General features: G+C 31.2%; 1 protein-coding gene across 1 annotated transcript in view; it reads left to right on the top strand.

Annotated features, from left to right (window-relative positions):
* Positions 1-9,229: 9,229 nt before the first annotated feature.
* LOC145268185 (glutathione S-transferase C-terminal domain-containing protein-like) overlaps positions 9,230-11,975 on the top strand; it is a 67,205-nt gene continuing 64,459 nt past the window's right edge. Inside the window, exon 1 of the mRNA XM_080123416.1 lies at positions 9,230-9,343. The gene's annotated coding sequence lies outside the window, so the exon portion shown is untranslated. The remainder of the gene's footprint in view (positions 9,344-11,975) is intronic.

The following is an 11,975-nucleotide window of genomic DNA, read 5'->3' as shown; positions in this document are numbered from 1 at the left end:
AATCGTGGTTTAGTAGGGTGTATTCCAATTCCTGCTGTAGCTGTTAGTTTGAACCTGAAATCATAAAAATTGGTCAGTCATCACATAAGATGTGTAGCAATAACACACTGAATTTTCCAGCATCTATGACAATTTCAAATGTTTATACAAAAAAGTCTGGAACTTATTGAAAGCACCTCATATTATTTATTTAAATCCAGATTTTCAGCTTAAAAAGCCACCATAAGCATAAAGTGTGGACACTTTTTACTTTATTTGTTTTTTTTACTTTTTAAATGACATTGTCAAGATCATTTGTTGTTGAATATTGCCAAGTTTTCCCGATGGTGAGAATTTTAAATATATTATACATTTATTTGAAAAAAATCTGCAACATATATTTTTTTAATTTACTTGATGCAGATGCTTCTAGCGGCACACTATTGTCTATACATATGCATGAATGCATCTCACCACAGACATTAGAACATAAAGAAAAAAAACTAGCTTCTTCAACAATGTTGCTGTATTCTTTCTGCAATAGTCGTCCAAATCACCATAACGACAGTGGTGAAAACACAATCTCTAAGCACCAATTCAACAAAAAACTGGTAAAAGCAATTGACCATAAACATTATGGAGGTGATTGTGCTGTAATTAACTTTAAACTTTATACCTAGTAAGCAGCTCAATAACAGCTGTATAACTGTGAATATAGTCTGGAGTTAACTTATTGACAAACAAAAAGATCTATGCTATTTCTATGTAAATTCTATTTTGTCTGCTGAGGGTGCCAATTGCTCATCAGTCTCAGTTTCCATCATTTTTGTCAAACTCACCTGAACATTGGATGGCAATTGCACTATCGGCAGAATGCACCTTCAGTGAACTCCTTCATTTGCCAAATGAATGATGATAAAATAATGTCTCTAAACTTCCATAAGAAAACATTTTGACAGGGAGAGAAAAAAATAATAATTATGTAGTTTAAATGGCAAAAAAAAAAAGAAAAGAAAAAAAAGATATAAACTGGCTTAATTTTTTTTTTTTTTTTTTTTTTTTTTTACATAGGCATCACCACAGTACTGAGTAGGAAGAAAAAAAAATTTGCAATGACCAAATTTTCTGCAAAAACTCATTTTCGCAGGAATCTGTAATGGCAAAAATATGAATCACTATCTTAAACTAAGATTCATATGACAGAAAGAGGATGCTAAGATTGAATGCATAAATTGGAATTATGCAACCTCAACACCAATGTCTGTGCATACTAACATCTCCAATTAAGATATCCCTCCTGAACTGGACAATAATAACAAAATCAACAAAAAATATTATTTGTATTTTCGATGCAAAAGAATTTTTCATTTAACTATTAAAACGTTAGGTAATTTAACATGGTGTTTCATTATATTTATTTTCCTTAATTTTTTTATTTTATTTTTTATTTTATTTATTTATTTATTTATTTTTTGCTTTTTACATATTTTGTGTATTTAAGCTCAAAAGTGAGAACGGAAAATGGGTGACGTTGATCTTTTAACAATCACTGATTTTTTTTTTTATATGGAGTTGATCACATGGTGAAATTAAATGCACAGCATCTGCAATAAATGTCAACACTGTTGTTAGCAAAAATTGTCTTATTCTGCATCAATATTATGGGATATCATGTGATCCCTCGCTCAACAACCTTGCTAACCCCAACATTATTTCCATAGTCTTCTCCTCCTTCATCTTCTCTACAGGTCATGTCATCGTCTCTAATATTGCCAGTTGTTGGGGTTCATGGGTTCACAAGTATATAACAAATAAAACAAAACGCAAAATCTGACACATTCTGAAAACATCAGTTGCACTCTGTTATGTGTGACACTATCGACTTTCTAAGGATTAAAGACCCCATCTTTGTTGTCTGTTGAGGTCATGTTTATCAGTGTGTTGATAATTTATTTCCCCATCTTCCCTGAGCCATGATTAAGGACAATTCATTTAATTTGTGTTTCCTTTTTGAAAATTAAATATGTTTTTAACTCTTCTTAAAGTGTAACATGTTTCATTAATTCTTTGTTCTTTATATATATATATATATATATATATATATATATATATATATATATATATATATATGTGTGTGTGTGTGTGTGTGTGTGTGTGTTTTGGCAGCAAGTCATTATTCAAGCACATCTCATATATATATATATATATATATATATATATATATATATATATATAACTACTTCATTTACTCACATAAACCTAATATACGAAAGTATAGATTTATGCGTAAACTTTAAGTATTTACTTCAAAAGTGCTCAATACGTAGGTAGAGCTAGTTAGTAATTTATAAAATATATATGGCGATTAAGCTACACTGAATATTCTGCGTTTCATCCACTATAGGATTCGTCAGGCTTATGCGCGAATTCTGTGGTTGCTTCTTGTTTTTATATATGTTGAGGATTTCTAGTTAGCCAATCAGCTTTCTAGTATCCACCGCGCCCCTTCCTATCAGCCAATGGGCATGCATTTTATTGAACGAAGGATCTGTTTTAGAACTAGGTTAGTGGTTTAAGGTAGACGTTTTCCTTCCTTTTTTTTTTTTTATATATATATAAATATACCTATGTGTACACACACACATGCACATATATATACATATATATATATATATATACATATATGTGTGATCGTTTATGTATATTCATGTTTATTTAATTTATTTATTTGTTTGTTTTCTATTGTTATTGTTAGTTTTAAAGCTAGCATAGCATAGCTATATTATTAAATTAATCCAAAAAATAGATGAACTAATACGCCGAATGCAATGGCGAGCAAATTTCTTCCTTAAAAATGAAAACGTAAACAAAAAAGAATCCTATGGTTTTAAAACCCTTAAAAATGCGAAAACAGTAGACCTTTTGATAAACTTTGAAAATGACCTTTTAAACGTAATTAAAAACCTAGAATTCCATAATCAACCTAACAATTTCCAACGGAAACTACACAAAATCGTTAGAAACATAAACAACTCTAATAAAATCTTTGTAAAAGCAGATAAAACCAGAAACTTTTATAAAATAGATAAGCAAGAATATAACAAACTAATCTCAGAAAACATTACAAAAAACTACAAAAAACTAGACACAAACAAATGCGACTACATAGATATAATAAATACTGAAAGTAAACAAATTACCGATAAACAAAAAATTAGCGATAAACTTGGCAAATTGAAACCTAGAGAGTCATACATTCTGCTTAAAGACCACAAATGGGACTTTAATAATAATCCCAGCACCCGCCTGATAAACCCAACTAAACCAGAAATAGGTAGAATTAGCAAAACTATACTTTCTAGAGTAAACAAACAAATCAAACAGGACCTAGAACTAAACCAGTGGGCAAATACTACTGAAGCAATCACCTGGTTTAAAAATATAGAAAACAAAGATAAATGTACGTTTATACAGTTTGACATCATAGACTTCTATCCCTCGATATCTGAAGAACTTTTTAACATTGCCCTAGAATTTGCCGAGGCATACACTGATATATCCTCGGAAGAAATCAACATCATTAAAAAATGTAGAAAATCAGTTCTAATAAATAACAATAACTAATGGATAAAACTAAAATGAAAAATTTGTTTGATTTGGCGATGGGTGCCAGGGATTCTGCAGAGGCATCAGATCTTGTGGGATTATTCATTCTATATACCCTCACAAGCATATTCGATACTACGGATATCGGCCTATATAGAGATGACGGACTAGCTATAATGAAAAAACTCCAAAAAAGTCAAGGGAGAAAACTTTAAGAAAATCATACACAAAGAAATAAAAAAATTAGGTCTAAAAGCGGACGTATCAGCTAACATAAAAATAACAAACTTCCTGGACGTCACGTTAAACTTGGATAAAAACACATATGAACCATACTTAAAAGATAACGCTACTCCAATTTACATAAACCCTAAGTCCAACCACCCACCATCAATTATAAAACACATTCCTAACTCGATCGTAAGTAGACTCAGTAATAACTCAAGTGATGAAAATGCATTTAACAGGTCAACCAATGTCTACGAAACAGCCCTAAAAAATAGTGGATACAAAAATATCGATATCAAATATAAGCAACAAAACACCAACAACTATAATAAAATTAAAAATAGAAAAAAAAGAACTATAATTTGGTATACGGCCCCATACAATCAAATGTTAAAAACAAAACTTGGCAAGAAATTTCTAGATCTTACTGAAAAACACTTTCCCGCAACCAACCCCTTACACAAAATCTTCAATAAAAATACCTTGAAGTTATCTTACAGTTGTTGCGAAAATTTAGAGATGATAATTAAAGCACTTAATAACAAAATACTAAATGAAAACAATGTAAACAACAACAAAATAAACAATAAAAAAGTAGACACCATGACAGAAATAAAACCAACACTAGCAGAAATAATAATAATAATAATAATAATAATAATAATAATAATAATAATAATAATGATAAGAATAATAATAATAATAATAATAATAACAAACCAACCCCGGACAAGAACAACCATACCATAAATTAAAATACTAATAACGAACAAGATAAATGCAATTGTAGACACCGCACACTTTGCCCAGTCCAAAATAAATGCCTAACAAAAAGCGTAGTTTATCAAGAAACAATATTTGCGAAAGAAAACCCGAATAACAAGAAATATTACATAGGCATGACTTCCTTAGATTTCAAAACCCGATACTATAACCACAAAAGTACATTCAAAAATAAAAAACACCGTATAAAAATAGCACTAGCGAATAAATACTGGGAACTTAAAGAAAGCGGACATTCGCCGGTAGTCGAATGGAAAATAATGAGACAAGCTACCACGTGCAGACATTTAGATGACCCATGTAAATTATGCCTCCATGAAAAATTTGCTATCCTGTACTTTAAAGAACCTCAAAATCTATTAAATTGTAGACGAGAAATAGCAAACAACTGTGTTCACAAAATAAAACTTACTCTAGGATAGCGATATATAAAAAATAGCTTTAAAACTAACAATAATAATAAAGCTGATTGGCTAACTAGAAATCCTCAACATATATAAAAACAAGAAGCAACCACAGAATTCGCGCATAAGCCTGACGAATCCTATAGTGGATGAAACGCAGAATATTCAGTGTAGCTTAATCGCCATATATATTTTATAAATTACTATATATATATATATATAAAAGTGAAAATGTCTGTCTGTCTGTGTACACTTCCCTTCCAAATAACTCTGCAGACCCGAGATTTGACAAGGGGTATTGAGATTTACAAAAATCTTTTTAATTGGTTTTCGAAAGGGTATTCAGACATGCAGCAAGCTTTTTAATGAGTTTTTCGCCGAAATTTTGGCTTGCAAGAGGTCAAAGTTTACAGAGTTGACCTTTGCAGACTTTACTAAACTTCTCCACCAATTTTGGGTCTAAACGCTTGAAATTTTAGATGTAGGTTACTTGGACATGGAGCAAACATTTTAATTTAATTTGAGCCCAAAGCAATAAATGTTAAGGTGTCATAATAGGGGTCAAAGTTAAAAAAAAATTGACCTCTGTGGTCTCTACCAACTTTTCTCTATCAATCTCTACTCCTATAAATTAGGTTTTCTTTTGTGTGTATAGATATTCATATTAAAAACCCTCTCTTCTATTTAAAAAAACAAAAAAAAACATTTTTGTTATATCTTGGTTGTGGAATTGCATTTACTAGCAAACGATCTAGCTAATTTGCATATTCTTTTAAACATTCATTTTAATTAATTCCCTATTAGTTTTTTTGGTTTTCTCATGGGATGATCATCTAGAGTTAACTATTATGTGTAATTATATTCATGCAGATATTCTACATGATTTATACTTGCATAATATTTGTTTTCATATATATTTATGTATACGTCTATATTTTTGTTTAATCTATTAATCTATCTATCTATCTATCTATCTATCTATCTATATATATATATATATATATATATATATATATATATATATATATATATATATATATATTATATCTTTAAAAGTGAAAGTGTCTGTCTGTCTGTGAGTGTATCTGTGTGTCTGTGGGTGTATATTTCCCTACGCAATAACCCTGTCAATTTAAAGTCTACAGACTCAAAATTTGATATACAGAGTACTGAGATTTGGGAAAATCAATGTGATCGGTTTTCGGCCAGAAATTTAGTGATTAAGAGGTCAAAGTTCAACGATTTGACCTTTGAGAACTCTACCAAACTCCTCCGACAATTTTGGGTCTAAACACTTGAAATTTTAGATATAGGTTCCTTGGACATGGATCTAACTTAATAACTTGATTTGAGCCCAAAACAATAAATTTTAAGGTCATAATAGGGGTCAAAGTTTAAAAAATTTACCGTTTTTTTTTGTTTGTTTTTTTTTGCTCAGCATACATCGCTAAACACCCGCCCAATGCCGGGCACCCATGCTAGATATATATATATATATCTATAAAAGTGAAAATGTCTGTCTGTCTGTCTGTCTGTGTGTCTGTCTATGTACACAATATCTCTGTCAATTTTCAGTCTACAGACTCGACATTTGATATACAGCATATGGAGATTTGGGAAAATCTTTGTAACCAGTTTACGGCCAGAAATTTGGCTGTTAAGGGGTCAAAGTTCAACGATTTGACATTTGAAAACTCTACCAAACTCCTCCACTAATTTTGGATCTAAACACTTGAAATTTTAGATATAGGTTCTTGGACATGGATCTAACAATAATTTGATTTGAGCCCAAAACAATAAAAGTTAAGAGGTCATAATAGGGTTCAAAGTTTTAAAAAAATTTGACCTCTGCGTTCTCTACCAAATTACTCAGACAATTTCTGGTTTAAGCATTTGAAATTTTACATAAAGGGTATTCAGAGATAGGACAAGTCTTTTAATCGGTTTTGGGTCGAAAATTTGTGCTACCAATATATAAATGTATGTATGTATGTATGTATGTTTGCATGTCTGCCTAAAACTTTCGACAGAGGTGATGGATTTTCACAAGATCAGTATCGTTTGAAACTCGACCCTTCAGACAACAAATACCGAAAAATCAGCTAAAAACGTTAATTTCTTCACCCTCAAATGAGCACTTTTCTACATGGAGGGGTCGCTTTTTTCACCGATATTTTCGAAAGTCATCCCCTCTTTTCGATTGTCTAGCTTTAATTTAAACCTACGTCACTTTCAGTTTGGCGATGGTTGTAACAGCAAAGACGAAACGTTTTTTCCCGTTCTTTTCCTCCTTCGCGGTACGGGTTTGACACCTCCAAACACCCGGGCAACGCCGGGCACCCATGCTAGTATATATATATATCAAAGTGAAACTGTCTGTCTGTCTGTGTACATTTCCCTACCAAATAACTCTGTCAAGAGACTCGAGATTTGACATAAGGGGTATTGAGATTTGGAAAAATCTTTTTAATCGATTTTTGGCCAGAAATTTGACTGTCAAGAGGTCAAAGTTCAACGATTTGACCGCTGAAAACTCTATCAAATTCCTCTGCCAATTTTGGGTCTAAACACTCGAAATTTTGAATATAGGTTACTTGGACATGGATCAAACTTTATAATTTGATTTGAGCCCCAAAAAATAAATGTTAAGGGGTCAAAATTGATGTCAAAGTTTTTAAAAAATTGATCTCTGCGATCTCTACCAAATTACTTAGCCAATTTTTGGTCTAAACATTTGAAATTTTACATAAAGTGTACTCAGAGATAGGGCAAGCTTTTTAATCAGTTTGGGTCGGAAATTTGGCCTTTGCGGTGTCTAGCAAACTACTCAGCTAATTTTGGGTCTAAACATTTGAAATTTATATGTAACAGGTATTCACTTATACGGCAATCATTTTAATCAGTTCTGCTGCAAAAATTTGGCTGCCAAAAGTTCAAAGTTGAAAGAGTTTACTTTTGCAGATTCTACCAAATTCCTCCTCCAATTTTGGGTCTAAACACTTGAAATTTTAGATGTAGGTAACTTGGACATGGGAAAAACGTTGTATTTTGATTTGAGACCAAAATAAGGTTAAGGGGTCAAAGTATATAGGACAGTAGATAATTATATTTTCATTCATATATAAAAATGAAGAGACAATGCAATGGAGTTTCATTCTATATTAATGAACAACTTTATGTGTCATTTCCGTTAGTAGTGTTAGTAGAAGAGAGAAACAGTAGGTTGAAGTGTTCTTATGTAAAGATAGAATTAATATATTGCCGGCTTGTTGAGGAGAGAATAGTTCAGTTCCGTTTACACATGTTTATAGCTAGTAATCACTGGGACAAAGGAAGCCGATTAAAGGAGAAAGAAAGGGCAAAGTCTTCAATGTATTAATGTGTTGTCGTGTGTGTGTGTGTGTGTGTGTGTGTGTGTGTATGGTCTTTAGCATGATAAAGATGTCCGTTTGGGTACCACAAGTGGAAATAAATAGTAATTAGAAGGGTCGCTATGTTAGCTTGTAGTACTCATGTTCAGCCGGGGCCAGAGCAGCAAGAAAGAGGAAAACGGTTTCAGATTTCGCCTTTTATGTACTTGGTCACTTTATTGAGAGCTGGCTTGTGATTGGACAAGCCAGGGAGAAAATGGATTTCAAATCTGGAGTCGTGAGAATTAGCTTCTGCCTGTAATTGTAGTGAGTGAAGGCATTCATTGCCATTTTCTTATTTTTTACTGTTTTTTAATGATTTTTATTTTACAAATTTTTAATTGTTAATTATTTTGTACTTTTACCATTTACTATGTTGTTCCTATTTAATTGCCTCCCCATCAGGGAATAAAAATTATAAAATAGGTTTTAACGTAGGGAAAACCCATCTTCCAAAGTAGGACGTAAAAATAAACACTAGTTATCATTAATAAGCAGACGAATTTTCGTTAATTTCAAATTGTTGCGACTGATTGGTTAATTTCAGGTACATAAGACAACCACACTTGTACAGTTATAAAACCCCACCAGGCAAATTTAGAAAGACATTCTTGACATGGAGAAGGGATGATTTTGTTAATTCTTTTCTTACTGCGGATGGAGGTATTTTCCTCAAGTTAGTGGAAAAACATGAAAAAGGTCATATTCAAATATAAATATTTTTGCAAACTAATAATTTGCGATGGATTTAAATAATGGTCTAAAATATGTAGGAAAAAAACAAGTCACAAAAAAAAACAAAAAAAAAAACGGTTTGGAGGATGTGATTTTACTGATAATATCCATTTTTTAAGTCGCTTTTTTTTTTAAGGGACTTGTTTTTTTGCACCGTAATTATTTCCATATACACCGGCTGTCATTCATTTTTTCTACGTAAGCTTTCTTCTGTTATTTTATTTCATTTTAATTTTAATTAAAAAAAAAAAAAAATCATTGAACTAAAATAAGATTCTGGGTAAACATCGTCTCCCGACCCATATAATTTTATTGGAAAGACCACATGCAATGGTTAAAAAATTGTAGTTTTTATTTTTTGTTGGGGGGGGGGGGCAACAATCTAGAAGGGTAAAACAAAAAAAACTCAAATATACTATAAATAAATGTTACCATATCCAATAAAAATTATTTTTATACCTACCTGGCGCATTTGTGTGTGTGTGTTTTAAAGTAGTTTTAAATGCTTTTTATTTCATCGCAAATATTTCCTTTTTACAAAGATAACTGCCGACAGTCATGTTTCGGCGGTAATCTTTATTGGCTAACACCTCGTAAAAGTGGAATATTTGAGATTAAATAAAGAGCATTTAAAACTATTTCAAGACATGCAAAAAAAAAACAAAAAAAACATGAACCATGTAGGTAGAAAAGTAACTTATATTGGGTTCGGTAACATATTTATTGTATATTTGATTTGTTTTATTTATTGGCTTCACTGCACAATCTCCGGTTTTTTTTTTGGTTTTTTTTCATTAGTGTTAAAATAAATTTAGTATTAACTTTTTTTTTTTAATTAACCGACACATTTCTTCCTGGCAAAATTGCCGTATAAACCATACATGCATTGCAGTGCAGTGAGTGCACGTTCACGTATGCAGTTTTCCTCATCACCGCACGCGCACCGCACCGGCGCACCACACCACCACACCGGCACTCCCACTTCCGAAGAATGCGGGCATTTCAACTAAAAAAAAAAAAAAAAAAAAAATTATTATTATTATTATTATTATTATTATTATTATTATTATTATTATTATTACTACTACTACTACTACTACTTCTTCTTCTTCTTCTTCTTCTTCTTCTTCTTCTTCTTCTTCTTCTTCTTGCAGTTCAGCCCGGCTTTGCTCGAGCCCTATGTACTGTTCATAACTTTATGTGCATATATATATATATATATATATATATATATATATATATATATATATATATATATATATATATATATATATATATATATTAAAAAGTTTAACTCATGTCCAGATAACTTAATCTAAAATTTCGACTTCTTGGAAATTTGGACTTCATGGCAGCCAAATTTTCACCCAAAACTGATTTAAAAGCTTGCTGCATGTCTGAATACCCTTTATGTAAAATTTCAAATGTTTAGACCCAAAATTGGCTGAATATTTTGCTAGAGACCGTAAAGGTAAAATCTTTTGAATGTTGACCCTTGGCAGTCAAATTTTCGGCCAAAAACTGATTAAAAAGCTTGCTCTATGTCTGAATATGACTTATGAAAATTTCAAATGTTTAGACCAAAAATTGGATGAGTAATTTGGTAGAGTCAATTTTTTTAAAACTTTGACCCCAATTTTGATCCCTTGACAGCCTAATTTCTGGCCGAAACCGAATAAAAAGATTTTCTCAAATCTCAATACCCCTTATGTCAAATCTTGAGTCTGTAGACTGAAAACTGACAGAGTAGTTTGGTAGGGAAATGTACATACAGACAATTTCACTTTTGTAGATATATAGATGTGCATATATATATATATATATATATATATATATATATATAGTCAAGAACTTCCATTTGCCATCCATGACAGACATAGGATTAGTCTTGTGAGGTTAAAAGCAACAAAGAAACTGAAAACACCAACCCTAAGTCCGTCTTACAATACAAAAGAAAATATAAAATATATTAGTCAGCAGAAAAAAAAATTCTTCGATTGAAACCGACTCTTTAAATCCTCAATTTTCATTTTTAATATACATGTGCAAATTAATAATAGAAAAATGGTGCTGTTTTACAATTTATCATTTTGCAGAAGGCGACAACTCTCTTTTACTAAGAGATTCGTTCATTTTTATTTTCATCTCATAATTTACGACGCTAATAAGTTGTCAGTTAGTTTTCATAAACGGTTTACAAAGACATACTTTTATGTTTTTCGTTTTTTTTTTTTTTTGGAGGGGTATATTCAGTTATAGTACTTGTATAGTTTTTAACAGGTGCTTCTGCAGTTTAATTAACCATTTTTCCGTAAATACTGTACCAACATTAATCGAGCAGAAGAACCATTTAATATTTCACAAAAATTCTGTTTACATTGGAGGGGTAAGGGGGGGGGGCGGAAAACAATAACGGAGCGAACTCCTTGTGAATTATATGACTATCTCCTATAATGGTTTATAAAAAAGGATAGCTAAAGAAAGGAGGAGCATTTTTTAGTATAGTCAACAATATAAAAAAGAGGTGAAAAAATATGACAAATTATTATTATATTTATTGTTATTAATGTTGTTATGTAAAACAAGAAAAAGAAAAAATGGCAGTCTCATGTTGAGCCTCAGTAATCACAAATTGATAAGTAAACAAAATTCTGGCAGAAGCACATTAAATAAATTGTGCAAACATGTAATGTTCTACCAATATTTTGTTTAATGTTCAATTCGGCAGAAAAATGACAATAAACGAATTCCTTCTCAAAGAAAGAAAGTAAAACCTGACAGTGTTCATAGCATTCCAACAAAAGCTAAGTGCCCGATTATAGTCGAGGTC

This window comes from Euprymna scolopes, chromosome 43 (genome assembly GCF_053919585.1).
Source record: "Euprymna scolopes isolate OS-2025 chromosome 43, ASM5391958v1, whole genome shotgun sequence".
Classification (NCBI taxonomy): Eukaryota; Metazoa; Mollusca; class Cephalopoda; order Sepiida; family Sepiolidae; genus Euprymna; species Euprymna scolopes.
This window is presented reverse-complemented; position numbering and strand designations above follow the sequence as displayed.